Here is an 18,220-nt window from a genome sequence, read left to right on the forward strand (position 1 = left end):
GTGGAATACACCCCTATGGTAGGCCCTCAGGGGCCCTTCTCTGTAGCCGTTGTCCTTTTGGAGAAGACCCCATCGCAGTGTCAGCACCGGAGTGCTGGCCAGAAGATCCAGCCACTGCGGGGAGAGTGAGGCGTCTACAGGAGTCAGGATGGAATGGATGGAATGCTGCGCTTCGGTACCAAGCCTCACCCGGAGCCACTCGCCCAGGGATTGCCTGTACCACTGTGTATGATGGGCTATTTGCCTATTTGCTCTGCTTTGGACGACAACGCCTGGGTTCCAGCGTATCCAGTTAGGGGCACCGTGACTCGTGCACCAACATTAAGGGACATTTAGGCCACCCTACACCTGGGTACCATCTACTACATCATTAAAAGAGGACCCATGGCCGTTGCCGTGCGTCACAATTACATTTGTGGAAAAGGTTGCTTGCTTGCTGAGTTATTCTGATTGCCAGATTTAGAATCAGGATGAGGGAAATTGGCTTCTACATGTGAGGTTTGTTTGCTCTCCTCTGGATCAGCTTTGCAGAATAACAAGCTGAACTGGATAGGCAGACATCTTTTTCATCCTTACAAATTATGCTACTACGCTACTTCTGAATTCATAATATATGGTATCTGTCACATTTTAGTTGGAAAACTCGAACTATTTCGGGATGGTTTTGGGTATTGATCCCTAGAGCTAAATTTCTCACTTTGGAAGATAGCTTTTTTATTATTCAAAATTGAAACTGATATACTTTTATTTATTTTACTCACTTCAGTGCTAAGAAAATGACGTTTTAATATTTGCAAATGGCCCTCTAGGAGCAATGATCTCAGCTCTCTCTGCAGTAGCAATGCCCCCCCTCCCCCATTGCTCCTAGAAGCTCATTTGCATATATTAAAATATAATTTTTCTCAGCAATGTGGGCTCATATGTACATGGGACCAACACAGACCAACAGGTCAGCCAGTTTCATAGGTACAAATCTGCTGACAGATGCCCATTAAATGGAGCTGACATAGTCCACAACACTTTAAAGACATCATCATACCTACTGCTCCCAATAGAGCTTATGCAGTGTCCCACTACGTGTGAAAAGGGGACACTTCAAACATCTCTATATGTCATCTTATGCCATTGTATATTTTCTCTTGTAATAGCTGCAAATTCCTCACAACAGGCTGGTAACTGCATTTACACACTTTCACTACTAGGTTTAGCTGTATCATCATTTATATAGGACAGGTCAGTCACAGGAAGTTAGTTTAGAGTTGAGAGTGGAGAGTTGAGTTGTGAGTGGCGAGGAGGTTAGGAGAGGAAAGCCTGTAACTTAAGCTGTGTGCCCATGGGTACCCCCTCAGGAGAAAGGCAAGATAGAAAGGAAACCAAGCTCAAGGACTACTGGATCCCTTCTTTTTGTAGTGCCACTGTTCTGGAGTCAGAGACGAAATGGACTTATAGTATTGAAGCAACCTGTTCAAATAATGGAGCAGAGGTTTTTGCCTGCCACTAGGGAGACCGCCCTGTTGGTTGTCAAGTGCTAGTTCTGAAGATCCAAAGTACCAAAAGGCTGAAGTTTCATGGTGTCACATTTACCTATCTTTATATACCTCGATAGGGAATAAAATAAGACCAGACCACCAACTTACTTATTAAACTTTTATTGTTTATTGATAATCTTTAATGGAAATAATTGGCCATGATGTTTTATATTATTGAAACTTATGTCAATTAATATTATCAACTAATACCATCAATTCTGTAATTATCCAACACTTTACTAACCATAACATCACAATCCATATTTAGTCCACTCCTATAGCGACTATTACCCCATACAAACACCGTGACGTAAAAAGGGGAGGGGGGGGGGGGGTAGGAATTCTTCAGTGTTCCTTACGGGAATGCGCCTCAATTAACCGCTACTTCTATTTTTAACAGGTAACTCGTGCTAACCGTTACTCCAATCTCCAATCAGATTCTTCTCCACCAAGTCGAGGATCTCAGACTGCACTATGGCATCTGTAATCCAGGTAAGTAATCCAACATAACAACTGCCTAATTGCACATGCCAATTGAGGGCTCATGACACCCTGTCCCCCCTTTTTGCATCCGCAATAAGGTTTGCTCATGGTGTCACATTTACCCATCTTTATATACCTTGATAGTGAATAAAATAAGACCAGACCACCAACTTACTGATTAAACTTTTATTGTTTATTGATAATCTTTAATGGAAATTATTGGCCACGGTGTTTTATGTTATTAAAACTTATGTCAATTAATATTATCAACTAATACCATCAATTCTGTAATTATCCAACACTTTACTAACCATAACATGACAATCCATATTTAGTCCGCTCCTATAGCGACTATTACCCCAACGCCCAAAAGGCTAATAATACACTGCTCAAAAAAATAAAGGGAACACAAAAATAACACATCCTAGATCTGAATTGATTAAATATTCTTCTGAAATACTTTGTTCTTTACATAGTTGAATGTGCTGACAACAAAATCACACAAAAATAAAAAAATGGTCTGGATTTGGAGTCACACTCAAAATTAAAGTGGAAAAACACACTACAGGCTGATCCAACTTTGATGTAATGTCCTTAAAACAAGTCAAAATGAGGCTCAGTAGTGTGCGTGGCCTCCACGTGCCTGTATGACCTCCCTACAACGCCTGTGCACGCTCCTGATGAGGTGGCGGACGGTCTCCTGCGGGATCTCCTCCCAGACCTGGACTAAAGCATCTTCCAACTCCTGGACAGTCTGTGGTGCAACGTGACGTTGGTGGATAGGGCGAGACATGATGTCCCAGATGTGCTCAATTGGATTCAGGTCTGGGGAACGGGCGGGCCAGTCCATAGCATCAATGTCTTCGTCTTGCAGGAACTGCTGACACACTCCAGCCACATGAGGTCTAGCATTGTCTTGCATTAGGAGGAACCCAGGGCCAAACGCACCAGCATATGGTCTCACAAGGGGTCTGAGGATCTCATCTCGATACCTAATGGCAGTCACCTCTGGCGAGCACATGGAGGGCTGTGCGGCCCTCCAAAGAAATGCTACCCCACACCATTACTGACCCAATGCCAAACCGGTCATGCTGGAGGATGTTGCAGGCAGCAGAATGTTCTCCACGGCGTCTCCAGACTCTGTCACGTCTGCCACATGTGCTCAGTGTGAACCTGCTTTCATCTGTGAAGAGCACAGGGCGCCAGTGGCGAATTTGCCAATCTTGGTGTTCTCTAGCAAATGCCAAACGTCCTGCACGGTGTTGGGTTGTAAGCACAACCCCCACCTGTGGATGTCGGGCCCTCATATCACCCTCATGGAGTCTGTTTCTGACCATTTGAGCAGACACATGCACATTTGTGGCCTGCTGGAGGTCATTTTGCAGGGCTCTGGCAGTGCTCCTCCTGTTCCTCCTTGCACAAAGGCGGAGGTAGCGGTCCTGCTGCTGGATTGTTGCCCTCCTACGGCCTCCTCCACGTCTCCTGATGTACTGGCCTGTCTCCTGGTAGCGCCTCCATGCTCTGGACACTACGCTGACAGACACAGCAAACCTTCTTGCCACAGCTCGCATTGATGTGTCATCCTGGATAAGCTGCACTACCTGAGCCACTTGTGTGGGTTGTAGACTCCGTCTCATGCTACCACTAGAATGAAAGCACCGCCAGCATTCAAAAGTGACCAAAACATCAGCCAGGAAGCATAGGAACTAATAAAGTGGTCTGTGTCACCACCTGCAGAACCACTCCTTTATTGGGGGTGTCTTGCTAATTGCCCATAATTTCCACCTGTTGTCTATCCCATTTGCACAACCGCATGTGAAATTGATTGTCACTCAGTGTTGTTTCCTAAGTGGACAGTTTTATTTCACAGAAGTGTGATTGACTTGGAGTTACAGTGTGTTGTTTAAGTGTTCCCTTTATTTTTTTGAGCAGTGTATATTGTTTGATACCTCCATTTGCAATATAACACGAAAAAACCTAACATGAGCAAAAGCTGTTCCCTTAGACAAAATCCAACATCATATCTTCTTAAATATCTCCGTGTCTCACTATCTACACACCGCGCACGTCTGACCTGGACATTTAAAATCTTCACAAAAAAAAATTATGTATATTTCTACCTGTTTATAAGCTTATGCTGTTGCTATTTCTCATTGTATATGTACATATATCTCAGCAAGCAAGCAAGCATGCGCTGACTTCTGTATGCTCTTTAAGTCTGGGCCGGCACCAGGTGTAGATGCCCATCATTGGTGGCAGCGGAGAGTTCCGATCGGAGTCCCAGTTTAATCGCTGGGACTCCGATCGGTAACCATGGCAACCAGGATGCTACTGCAGTCCTGGCTGCCATGGTTACTTAGCAATTTTAGAAGCATTATACTTACCTGCGCTGTCTGTGGCCGGCCGGGCGCTCCTCCTACTGGTAAGTGAAAGGTCTGTGCGGCGCATTGCTTATAGCACAGACCTTTCATTTACCAGTAGGAGGAGCGCCCTGCCGGTCACAGATATCGCAGGTAAGTATAATGCTTCTAAAATTGCTAAGTAACCATGGCAGCCAGGATTGCAGTAGCGTCCTGGTTGCCATGGTTACCGATCGGAGTCCCAGCGATTAAACTGGGACTCCGAACGGAACTCTCCGCTGCCACCAATGATGGGCCATAAAATTATTATTTTTTGTGAAGATTTTAAATGTCCAGGTCAGACGTGCGCGGTGTGTAGATAGTGAGACACGGAGATATTTAAGAAGATATGATGTTGAGTCAATATTTGTTTTTGACTGTATTTTGTCTAAGGGAACAGCTTTTGCTCATGTTAGGTTTTTTCGTGTGATATTGCAAATGGAGGTATCAAACAATATATATACATGTCATGCCCCACTCTGACGATGTGCGGAGGTCGGCCAGGATTGCAGCACGAGTTTAGTGTTTGTTTTGGAGCCGTGCTGGATCCGCCTCTCATCAAGTGCTCTAGGTGGGGTCATCAGTTTAAATAGTATACCAGCCCAGTGCTCTGGGTGGATTATACTAATCATTGTGGTCTTGGAAGCTAGGAAGGAAGGTTGGCTGTCTGTTCCAGCTCAGGAAGATAAGTGTTATTTCAAGTTTGGTTGTTTTGTGTCATCTATCCCATTCAGGTTCTGTGCGAGCAGGCTGCTCCTATTTCCCCACTTCACCATCTCAAGGAATTCAGACTTTTGTCAGCCCAGGCACGGGGACACCTCATACCTACCTTAAAGGTCTGTAGGTGGGCTGAGCAGTGCAGGGAAAGAGGTCAGGGATTAGTTAGGAGGTGACCCTTCCCCTGTCTCTCGCCCAGAGCCTGGTTGGTGCGTTTTCTGTTAGACTGAGTGCACGCCCGCCGTGACATTATAATCCGCCATACTGTGACTACCATCACTCAGCGCTTTTGTGATGGCGTCAATTGATGCACTGGTTGACCGAATGCAGGGTTTATCCCTAGAGGTTACGGATCTGCGTAGTTCGGTCACACAGTGTCAGAGGGTTCTGGCATCAGGTACAGGTCAAATAAACCTAATTGACTTTCTTTTTCTTCAAGGGCTGGGACTAAGTACTTGCACGTTAGAGAACGAGATTCGTGTTTTTGCAATTGATTCTTCCCCTCTTTCTCAAAGGAGCCTTACTCACATTGTTCATGGCATTCACTTAAGGGTGGGTGATTCACATGCTGAAATTATTTCTTGTTTTGTCATGAAGGATTTGCCAGCTCCTATAGTTTTGGGGTTGCCATGGTTGACTAGACATAACCCAATGATAGACTGGCAAGCGAAACAAATCATTGGTTGGAGTGAGTTTTGTTCGGATAATTGTCTTGGCACATCTATCTCTGGTGTGTCCATTACGGCTTTACCTCAGTATCTCTCGGATTTTGCGGATGTCTTTTCGGAGGGTGGGGCTCAGGAATTGCCCCCTCATCGAGACTATGATTGTCCAGTTAATCTCATTCCTGGGGCTAAGTTGCCAAAGTCTCGGCTTTACAACCTCTCTCAACCCGAAAGAGAGGTCATGCGAAAGTATGTCGCCGAGAGTTTGGCAAAGGGTCATATTAGACCATCTAAGTCTCCAGAGGCAGTAGGTTTGTTCTTTGTGAAGAAAAAGGATGGATCACTGAGACCGTGTTTGGATTTCCGGGAATTGAACCGTATTACAGTCCGGGATCCATATACCCTGCCTTTGATCTCTGATCTTTTTGATCAGATTGTTGGAGCCAAGATGTTCTCCAAGTTGGATTTGAGAGGAGCCTACAATCTGATCAGGATCAAGGAGGGGGATGAGTGGAAAACGGCCTTCAATACGCACGAGGGTCATTTTGAGAACCTGGTGATGCCTTTTGGGTTGACGAACGTGCCAGCAGTATTTCAGCGATTCATCAATGACATTTTTCCTCACTTGGTGGGGAGGTTCGTAGTAGTTTACCTGGATGACATTTTAATTTATTCTCCTGATCTGAAGACCCATCAGGATCATGTGAGACAGGTTTTGACGATCCTTCGGGAGAATAAGTTATATGCCAAATTGGAGAAATGTTTGTTTGCGGTGCAAGAGCTTCCGTTCTTGGGATACATGCTTTCTGATTCCGGTTTTCGTATGGACCCCGAAAAGGTCCGGGCGGTTCTGGAGTGGGACCGACCAGAGAATCAGAAAGCTTTGATGCGGTTCTTGGGGTTTACGAATTATTATAGAAAATTTATTTCGAATTATTCTACCCTAGTAAAACCTCTTACTGATATGACCAAGAAGGGCGCCGATGTCTCTGTCTGGTCGGATGAGGCATTGCAGGCCTTTTCGCTGTTAAGGAGCGTTTTGCGTCTGCTCCCATTCTGGTGCAGCCGGATGTGTCTCAGCCATTCGTAGTGGAGGTTGATGCATCAGAGGTGGGGGTTGGGGCGGTGCTGTCACAGGGTTCATCTCCTGGCAAGTGGGTCCCGTGTGTCTTCTTCTCCAAGAAGCTCTCGGTCGCCGAGAGGAATTATGATGTTGGAGATAGAGAGTTGTTGGCTATCAAGTTGGCCTTTGAGGAATGGCGTCACTGGTTAGAGGGGGCGTCTCACCCCGTTAGGGTGTATACTGACCATAAGAATTTGGCTTACCTGCAATCTGCCAAGCGTCTGAACCCTAGGCAGGCCAGAGGGTCACTGTTTTTTACCAGGTTCAATTTCGTGGTTACCTTTCGCCCAGGGGTCAAGAACGTCAAGGCAGATGCCTTGTCTCGCAGCTTTCCTGGGGGAGGTGATTCAGAAGATCCGGCGCCGATTTTGGCGGATGGGGTGGTGGTCTCCGCTCTGTACCCTGAATTGGAGATGGAGGTGTTGGGAGCCCAGGAGGGGGCTCCTGGTTCTTGTCCTCCAGGGAGGTTGTTTGTTCCTGAGGGCCTACGATACAAGGTGTTCAAGGAACATCACGATACTGTTCTCGCTGGACATCCTGGTGGTAAGTCCACCTGTGATCTAGTATCCCGGAGGTTCTGGTGGCCAGGGTTACGTAATAGCATTGAGAATTACGTGACAGCTTGTGAAACCTGCGCTCGATCAAAGGTTGCTCATACTCGACCGCCTGGTTCACTTCTTCCATTGTCTATTCCATCTCGTCCTTGGACGCATTTGTCTATGGACTTTATTACGGATCTGCCGAGTTCCTCCGGGAGAACAGTGATTTTGGTGGTAGTTGACCGTTTCAGTAAAATGGCTCACTTTATACCACTAACGAGTCTGCCTAACGCTAAGATTCTTGCGCAGATTTTTGTGGATAATATTGTGAAATTGCATGGTATTCCTTCGGATGTGGTCTCTTATGGGGGAACGCAGTTTGTCTCCAGGTTTTGGAGGGCGTTCTGCTCTCGGCTTGGCATTCAACTTTCATTCTCTTTGGCTTTTCATCTGCAGTCGAATGGTCAGACGGAGCGTACTAATCAAAACCCGGAGACCTACTTGAGGTGCTTTGTGGCTGAGAATCAGGAGGACTGGTCCTCATTCTTGTCCTTAGCAGAATTTGCGTTGAATAACCGTAGGCAGGAGTCCACGGGTAAGCCGCCATTTTTTGGCGCATACGGTTTCCATCCTCAGTTTGGTACCTTTTCTGGGTCTGGTTCCTCTGGGATGCCAGAGGAGGAGAGATTCTCTTCTACCTTATCCTCTATCTGGCGGAGGATTCAAGGGAATTTGGAGAGGATGGGTGAGAGGTATAAACGTATGGCTGACAAGAGACGTGTGACTGGTCCGGACCTGTGTGTGGGTGATCTGGTGTGGTTGTCCACTAAGAATATCAAATTGAGAGTGCCATCTTGGAAACTGGGTCCAAGATTTGTTGGTCCGTATAAAATTTCTGCGGTGATCAATCCTGTGGCGTTTCGGCTGGATCTTCCGCAGACTTGGAGGATCCATGATGTGTTCCACAGGTCTTTACAAAAAAAATACGTGAGACCGGTGGAACCATCGCCATTGCCTCCTCCTCCTGTTCTAGTCGAGGGAAACTTGGAGTTTGAGATCTCCAGGATTCTCGACTCGAGAGTTCTTCGGGGTTCCCTTCAGTACCTGGTGCACTGGAGGGGATACGGTCCTGAGGAGAGGATGTGGGTTCCGGCGTCGGATGTCAACGCCAGCCGACTGGTGAGGGCCTTTCATAGGTCCCATCCAGATAAGGTTGGGCCGGGGTGTCCGGAGGTCACCCGTAGAAGGGGGGGTACTGTCATGCCCCACTCTGACGATGTGCGGAGGTCGGCCAGGATTGCAGCACGAGTTTAGTGTTTGTTTTGGAGCCGTGCTGGATCCGCCTCTCATCAAGTGCTCTGGGTGGGGTCATTAGTTTAAATAGTATACCAGCCCAGTGCTCTGGGCGGATTATACTAATCATTGTGGTCTTGGAAGCTAGGAAGGAAGGTTGGCTGTCTGTTCCAGCTCAGGAAGATAAGTGTTATTTCAAGTTTGGTTGTTTTGTGTCATCTATCCCATTCAGGTTCTGTGCGAGCAGGCTGCTCCTATTTCCCCACTTCACCATCTCAGGGAATTCAGGGTTTTGTCAGCCCAGGCAATGGGACACCTCATACCTAACTTAAAGGTCTGTAGGTGGGCTGAGCAGTGCAGGGAAAGAGGTCAGGGATTAGTTAGGAGGTGACCCTTCCCCTGTCTCTCGCCCAGAGCCTGGTTAGGTCGTTATCTGTTAGACTGAGTGCACGCCCGCCGTGACAATACATTTATATGCAGGATAAATGCAGACATTTATCCTGCGCTGGTTGCAGACCGCTATTAAACTAACCAAGGGGGGGGATTTTAATTAGGAGGGGGGGAGAGGGGGGCCGCACTGGCCACCAATGAATGTAATACAGGGGAGGGAGGGGGGTGTTCCCCCTCCTGCCTGGCAGCACCTGATCTCTTACAGGGGGCTATGATACGCACAATTAACCCCTCAGGTGCGGCACCTGAGGGGTTAATTGTGCAGTTCACAGCCCCCTGTAAGAGATCGGGTGCTGCCAGGCAGCAGGGGACAGTCATGTACACAGTTCGTAGTATATTCTAACTTGAAGCGTCCCCATCACTATTGGAACGCCTCTGTGAGAATATGCTGTCGGATCTGAGTTTTCTCGAAGTGAAAACTCAGCTCTGAAAAAGCTTTTATGCAGACGGATCTGCGGATCCGTCTGTGTGAAAGTAGCCTACGGCCACGGACCACGGACCCGGATGTCAATCTTGTGTGCATCCGTGTTTTTTCACGGACCCATTGACTTGAATGGGTCCGTGAACCGTTGTCCGTCCAAAAAATAGGACAGGAGCAGGGGGCAGTCATGACAGCAGGGGGCTTTGTACATGACAGCAGGGGGCAGTCATGTACAAAGTTGTTAGTATATTCTAACTTGAAGCATCCCCATCACTATGGGAACGCCTCTGTGTTAGAATATACTGTCGGATATGAGTTTTCACAATATAACTCAAATCCGATGGTATATTTTAACATAGAGGCGTTCCCATGGTGATGGGGACGCTTCAAGTTAAAATATACCATCGGATTGGAGAAAACTCTGATCCGATGGTATAATAGGGACTCCTGACTTTACACTGAAAGTCAACGGGGGACGGATCAGTTTGCAATTGCACCATACTATGTCCACGTCAAACGGATCCGTCCCCATTGACTTGCATTGTAAGTCAGGACAGATCCGTTTGGCTCCGCACGGCCAGGCGGACACCAAAACGACTTTTTCCTTCATGTCCGTGGAGCCTCCAAAAATCAAGGAAGACCCACGGAAGAAAAAACGGCCACGGATCACGGACCTACGGACCCCGTTTTTGCGGACCGCAAAAAACAACGGTCGTGTGCATGAGGCCTTAGGGAGACATTTTTGGATATTTACTAAAGTGATTTTTAATTTATTAATAACTAAATGTGTTTTGATTTTACCTAAATAGTTGGAACCTACATGAAAGATTACTAAATTCGGTAGTGACCAAATGCTTTTGAAATGTGAACATAAATCGTATATGTCCTTTACTTGCGTGTCCTTGATGCCTCTCCAAAATACAATTACCTTGTTACCGAAACCAAGGTTATCCGAATTAAACCTGAATGTTGAGCGGTTACACGCTGCCGAGATAATTTCGGACCCAAAAATGCAAATAATCTTCAAGTCTGAAAGAAAATTAATACAATAAATCAGGTCTGATGTATATTTTATACATGTCTGAATTCCATCTGCCAATCTTTTTAATAACTTTTTTTCTGAAGTCCGATCATATGTGCATGAGTAGCTGCACCTATACGAAATGAGTGAGCTAAAATGTTTTCTTCCTCTAGCTTGAAATGGTTTTTACATTTTGAGAGCATGAAATTGAATTGATATTTAGTCAAAGAGGATCCTTTTTGGTGCATAAATAAAGGGCCTTGTGATTTGTGTCTAATTTTAACCCATTCTTTTAATGCTGTGACCGGGCATAGTTTCAAATTGGGAATCCTGTTAAGACTGATCCAGGTTCCTTTACCAGATTGATCAGTTTTTGATCTTTTTATGTGAATGCATATTTTATTTGAATATAATATAATGTCTTCCAATAGTAATGGCGCCTCCGATATCCTGTTTTTAGCTGTGATTTCACTTATGCGCAGTGCACCAAAGAACGTTATCAAGAACGCTGTTTTAAATAGCGAAGCTTCATAACTGGAAGAACAGATAAACGGTAAGTATTCTGTGAATTTTAATAACCATTCTAATGATAAAGGTCTTGTTCTAGGAGTTCTAGGGGTGACTTTGGTTGCTCCTTTAACAATTTGTTTTAATAAAAAATTATTGGAGAAGGAGGGCACATCCAACAGCTTTTGAAAAAAAGATATTCCTGTCAAGATTCTTTGGATGTAAACTCCTCTCTTGCCCATTCCATTTGTCAATAAATTGTATGGCTGGCATAAGGTTCTTGTCATAGCATTTGTAATCATGCATTGAACAAAAAGTATTCCACATTTTCCATGCAGCCGTGTAAGCAGCCCATGTATTTGGAGCTAACGCTTTACTTATTAATTTGCTGATGACGGACGGAACAATCAACTTCCATAACTCTGATGGACATGGAATTCCTCATCTTTCGGCGTCTGGAACTACTTTTCTGAACAGTGAAAATTTCTGTCGAGATAGAGAATCCGAAATTATGTTTGATTTTCCTTCTACAAATTTTGCTATAATCCATATGTTATTAACTAAACATAATAAGACAATTTGTCTCAGTGTGTTTATAACTACTTCAGATTTAGCTGATAAACAATTTATTGCGAACACTACACCTTTGTTGTCTGAAAGTAATAATATGCGTTTGTTTTTAAACTGTTCTTTCCATATCATTAGTGAAACCAATACTGGGAAGATTTAAAAAAAAATTATGTTTTTCATAAACGGTTTATCTAACCATTCTACAGGCCATTTCTCGGCCAACGATTTTCTGTTGTAAATAGCACCGTAACCTATCGATGCAGCAGCGTCAGTATGCAAGTTCAGAGAATCAGAATCGACAAATTCCTCTTGCCACAATGATCTGCCATTAAAATTGTCCAAGAAACCTAACCACATAGAAATGTCAGCTTTCAATTGACTATTTAAGCGAATATGATCATGAGGCCTTTTCTTACCTGCAGTAGCTTTATTATTGTATCTACAGTGAGGAACAGAAGTATTTGAACACCCTGCGATTTTGCAAGTTCTCCCACTTAGAAATCATGGAGGGGTCTGAAATTCACATTGTAGGTGCATTCCCACTGTGAGAGACAGAATAAAATAAAAAAAAATTCAGGAAATCACATTGTATTATTTTTAAAGAATTTATTTGTCTTCTACTGCTGAACATAAGTATTTGAACACCTGAGAAACAGCAAGAATTCTGGCTCTCAAAGACCTGTTACTGTGCCTTTAAAAAGTACACCTCTACTCCACTCATTAATCTAACTTAGTAGCACCTGTCTGAGCTCTTTAAAGACACCTGTCCACCCCTCAGTCAGTCAGACACCAACTACTACCATGGGCAAGACCAAAGAGCTGTGAAAAGATACCAGAGACATAATTGTGGATCTCCACAAGGCTGGAAAGGTCTACGGGGCAATTGCCAAGCAGCTTGGTGAAAATAGATCAACTGTTGGAGCAATTGTTAGAAAATGGAAGAGGCTAAAGACGACTGTCAGTCTCCTACAGATTAGGGCTCCATGCAAGATCTAACCTTGTGGGGTATCACTGATGATAAGAAAGGTGAGGAATCAGCCCAGAACTACAAGTTAGGAGCTGGTCAATGACATGAAGAGAGCTGAGATCACAGTTTCAAAACTCACTGTCGGTAGAACACTTGCCGTCATGGTTTCAAATCATGCATTGCATGGAAGGTTCTCCTTGCTCAAGTCATCACATGTCCAGGCCCGTCTGAAGTTTGACAATGACCATATGGATGATCCAGAGGAGGCACGGGAGAAAGTCATGTAGTCAGATGAGACAAAACTTGAACTTTTTGGTCTAAACATCACTCGTCGTGTTTGTAGGAAAAAGAAGGATGAGTTGCATCTCAAGAACGCCATCCCTACTGTGAAGCATGGAGGTGGTAACATCATGATTTGGGGGTGCTTTTCCTGCAAAGGGGACAGGACAATTGCACTGTATTAAGGAGAGGATGAATCGGGCCATTTATTGTGATATTTTGAGCAACAACCTCCTTCCCTCAGTCAGAGCATTGAAGATGGGTCGTGGCTTGGTCTTCCAACATGACAACGACCCGAAGTACATAGCCAGGATAACCAAGGAGTAACTCCGTAAGAAGCATATCAAGGTTCTGGAGTGGCCTAGCCAGCCTCCAGACCTAAATCCAATAGAACATCTTTGGAGGGAGCTGAAACTCTGTGTTGCTCAGCGACAGCCCCGAAATTTGACAGATCTAGAGGAGATCTGTGTGGAGGAGTGGGCCAAAATCCCTGTTGCAGTGTGTGCAAACCTGGTCAAGAACCACAGGAAACGTTTGACCTCTGTAATTGTAAACAAAGTCTTCTGTACCAAATATTAACACTGATTTTCACAGGTGTTCAAATACTTATGTTCAGCAGTGCAAGACAAATAAATTCTTTAAAAATCATGCAATGTGATTTCCTGAATTTTCTTTTAAAATTCTGTCTCTTAGAATGGGAATGCACCTACAATGTGAATTTCAGACCCCTCCATGATTTCTAAGTCAGAGAACTTGCAAAATCGCAGGGTGTTCAAATACTTCTGCTCCTTACTGTATGTCAATGACTAGGAATTTGATATAATTAGTTGGATAAACTGTTTTCTCTTCTGCTAGAGGTATTTTGAAGTATCTCACAATATTCCTGAATGTTTGTAATAAATTAATACAATCATCGGATTTTTCTTCTCCAATGAATAGAAAATCGTCCAAATAATGTAGCATGAATCCTCCTTTATAATGATTTTCTACCATCCATTGAAGAAATGTTGAGAATGCTTCAAAATAGTAGCAAGATAGAGAATAACCCATAGGTAACGCTTTGTCATAGTAAAATTTTCCATCCAACTGGAAACCAAGTGAATTGTATCTAGTTGGATTTATTGGTAACAATCGGAATGCAGATTTTATATCTGCTTTTGCAAGTAATGAATATCTCCCCGCTTTTTTGAGTAAATATTAAGCCTGGTCAAATTAAGCATATTGTACTGATGCTTCTTTTTTTATCAATGGAATCATTTAAAGAATTATATTTTGGATAGGATAAGTCATGTTTTAGCCTGAAACTGTTATTTTTATTTTTTTTGGGTACTAAACCTAAAGGAGAAATCCTGAAAGGGGGTGAATAAAATGGCTCAGCAACCCTATACTCAGAAATGTCTTTATTTATTTTTTCATAACAACTTTTTTATTTAGATAAACAGATTTTAAATTATTAACTATTGAACAACCTGAACCTCTGAAAGCTGGAACATAGAAACCTTTTGTGAATCCTTCAATTAGTACTAGAGCCTTCTCCTTGTCTGGATAAGTTTTTAAGCATTAATTTAGCCTTGGCAGATTCAATGGAGTCACTGCCTCTAATGGATTGTTTGTTAATGTTTCCAAACCTTTTGAAACACCTTGTGGCTGGGTGGTTCCCAGCACAAACTGTGCATTCATGTCTGTATTTGCAGTTTGCCTGCCATTTGCGAGATGACTCATTGAATGCGAAACAAACCGTTTCTAGGTAATTACGGACGATAATGATGGTTCATTTGTGGCAACATGAGGTTTAACCACAATCCCACATCTTTATAACCCCAATTCAAGTCTGGATAAACCACAAGTTTTTGGCAGAAGGATTCATCGTAGATGCGCCATGCAGAGCCTCCAAAATTTCTATATGCTTCTAAAATAGCTACCGAATAAATGCAAAAAGCCTGAATCCAATTTAGTATTAATCTTTGTGGACCTTTCCTCCTCTCCTCATCTTCCTTTTTTTCCAATTTTAGTGCTTCTTTGTAAGAGGGTAGGAGTGAAAAAATGTCCACATATTCCTTACTCCATATTTTTTCTTTTATTTGTTTGTTTAAATCAAAACCCAATGGGGATATCTGACAGGGCATGGATTCCTTTAAGGATATTTCTTTAATGTCACTGCCCCCTTCTAATGATGGTAAAATAAATTTCTTTAGGAACCTTAGAAGATTCAGGGAATATCTGGCAATCAGACCCAGATACACTCCCAGTTGAAGACCAAGCAGATTCTTGAACATTAGCAGAATCCCTCTGAGTCATAAATGCCATAAATAGCTGTATGTTATCTTGGGTAATATGTTCAGTTTGGTTGCTGTTGTGACTAATTGTGTTGTCAGTGCCCTGTAATGGACATTCACTGCCTAAAGCAGTATAATGTTGCTCACCCTCCTGAAAGTTGACAGTTGTTTTAATTGTTGCCGGTACGTGCTGTCTTGCAGACGTTCGCTCTGGAGATCGTTGGTAAGTATGGTGCCAATGTTGTTGGTCTCTTCTCGCGCTGTGTGATGCAGCGGCAAAATTCTTTTGTCTGTGTTTAATATTAGGCTGGGATGGAGAGAAAATCCGCTTTGCAGACTCTTTTTGGGTGGTGATGGAGGAGGAGCTTCGCCGACGTCTGGTATCGCAATAATCTCGGCCATCCTTTCCAGCTCTGCACTCTCAGTAATATGAGCAGTGCAGACTGATTTAATAGAGCACTGGCTTCACTGTCCTTTTGTAGGCAGGTGCGTAACCAATCTTCCCCTCCTTGTGTGGATGCTTTTTCTATTAGTTGTTTTAGTAATTCCTCCATGGCTTGACTGGCATAGATCTGGATTCTTCAGTGTGCCTTATGGGAATGCCCCTCAATTAACCGCTATTTCTCTTTTTAACAGGTAACTCGTGCTGACCGTTACTCCAATCTCCAATCAGATTCTTCTCCACCAACTCGAGGATCTCAGACTGCACCATGGCATCTGTAACCCAGGTAAGTAATCCAACATAACAACTGCCTAATTGCACATGCCAGTTGAGGGCTCATGACACCCTGTCCCCCCTTTTTGTATCCGCAATAAGGTTCTCTCAGAGCAAGTTGAGCAAGATAAGGAAAGTATCACCCTCTCTCAAGGTTAGTTGGAACCTGCAGTTTACCACTGTCCCACTGTGCCTGTTCTCTGGAGTTGCAGCTTACCTCCATCTTATGTACCAAGATATTATTTGTGTGGATGCTACTTACCTCAAGGCTAATATTTCAAGTCAATTTCTTGTTGGTTCAGCTCCTGATTCTCTCCTTATTCCATACCATCTCTTAACGCACCTTGCGGTGCTGGCGTCATGAACACCAGAGAGTGGATCCTGCCACCAAGGCACGCAAAGCACCTTACACCATTAAGGGCACCTCAACTAACATCTGGCTGGGGATCCCTGGACAAATAGAGAGTGCCCCGAGGGATTTTGTGCCATCCTTACCTTCACTGCATGCCGACCCAGGGAGCTACAGAACAGTGAGTAATACTACTACCCCCATCGGTTCACTATATACTACACTCACGTTGCCTTTGCGGTCTGGTCGCTGCACTCACAATCTTGTAGGTTTTCTATACGGAAAATGGAAGTATCAAGACAATAGCCCGTCAGAAGATCAATATACTTTGGCAGTATAATTCCAAAGACTATTCACAGATGTGAATAGTATAGGGAAAATGGTCAGACACATACAGCTGGTTCAACAGTATTTACTCCAAAATGAATCGTCTAATCTTCCCCTGCAAAGTGATACCAAAAATGCCAGTAACATTAGGTTGCTATTGTGCAGAGAACAAGGACACCATTTTAGTTTTACATCGATATCCCTCTCTTAACTTTACATACAGTTTCTGCCCTAGGTTGAAAATGTCCATATGCTGATATTTTTGCTGCAAGTGCAAACGGGGCCTTTGTAGAGAAGACTGGTGGGTGTTTTTATCTTACTACATACATTCATCATTTAATTTGCTTGATACTAAGGAGCACAGGCAGGTAGAAAACACATGGTGTGTGCTACCAGCATGACCCCAAAAACAGATAATTGATAACAGTGATATAATACACTCCTGAACATTAAGAATACAACACCAGGAAGGAAAAATTGTGGAATTATAGAAATCTTAGGATCAATATATATATTAATGATATTCAAATGATAAAATTTTTTATCAAAACATTCAAAACATCTCAATTCAGTATTCAGTATCGAGTATGGGCACCACATGCAGAAATACATGCACTTACACACTCTGGCATGCTATCAATGAGGTTATTAATGGTTGTCTGTTGTTCTGCCACTCTAAATGCACTTGGGCATGCAAATCAGCCAGATCTACTGCTGGCACCAAACGCTAGCTAATAGGGCCACAAAAGTCCTTTTAAGGACTGGTATAGGTGTGCTATCGATAGGTGTGATATACTGAGCAGTGTAGACAAATATAGAGATTGCTGCAGCTCTCACCTCACACCAAGTAGAGCACGGATGTACAGACCTGGACTCAGTCTGGAGCAAAATGTGAAAAAGAAAACGAATTCCAGCTCTTCACAATAAAAGGCTTCTTTAATCCACTTCTTTAAAAACAGACATCAAGAGCAGAGTAGTATGCTGTGACGTGTTTCGGGCTGTTATATCTTAGCCCTTCATCAAGACAACTAAACAAACTTAAAATCGACTTTTTATACACAGTGAGGGACAACCCCTCCCATTTGATTGGTTAGTTTCCATGCTCTAGAACAGCATCAGGTGTACCTGACCTGTTAATCACTAGGAGAAACAATTCCAATCAGGTGGGAAGTGATCCACAGTTTCAGAAAAGACAAAAAACACTTCATTTATATTGTAAAGTTAGGTCATGTTTCCTATTCAATCCTTTAGGTATACATGTTCCTAAATTAAACATCCAGTATGTTTTACGACTGTATAATTTTTGCCTACGGTCTCCTCCTCTGACTGGAGCCATGACTCTCTTAATTCCTTGCACACAAAATTCCTTGCACACATACTGAGCAGTGTGATATACTTATAATATACTTTCTAACATAGAAAGTACAGTCCGGTCAATAAATATTGGGACATCGACACAATTCTAACATTTTTGGCTCTATACAATAAACCTGTTGCCCCAATTAAACAGGGTGGTGTGATATAACTGTTGTGGCAATAAATATAATTGAGGGGTGTGATATACCTGCTTCCACAAAATACTGATTAAGG

At 43.5% G+C, this 18,220-nt stretch overlaps 1 long non-coding RNA gene across 1 annotated transcript; it reads left to right on the forward strand.

Annotated features, from left to right (window-relative positions):
• Positions 1-605: 605 nt before the first annotated feature.
• Positions 606-17,544, forward strand: LOC120998881. The gene is made up of 3 exons (XR_005778498.1): positions 606-616; positions 5,354-5,358; positions 17,439-17,544. It is a non-coding gene; the product is annotated as an uncharacterized LOC120998881 (long non-coding RNA).
• The last annotated feature ends 676 nt before the right edge of the window (positions 17,545-18,220 follow it).

This window comes from Bufo bufo, chromosome 4, assembly GCF_905171765.1.
Source record: "Bufo bufo chromosome 4, aBufBuf1.1, whole genome shotgun sequence".
Classification (NCBI taxonomy): domain Eukaryota; kingdom Metazoa; phylum Chordata; class Amphibia; order Anura; family Bufonidae; genus Bufo; species Bufo bufo.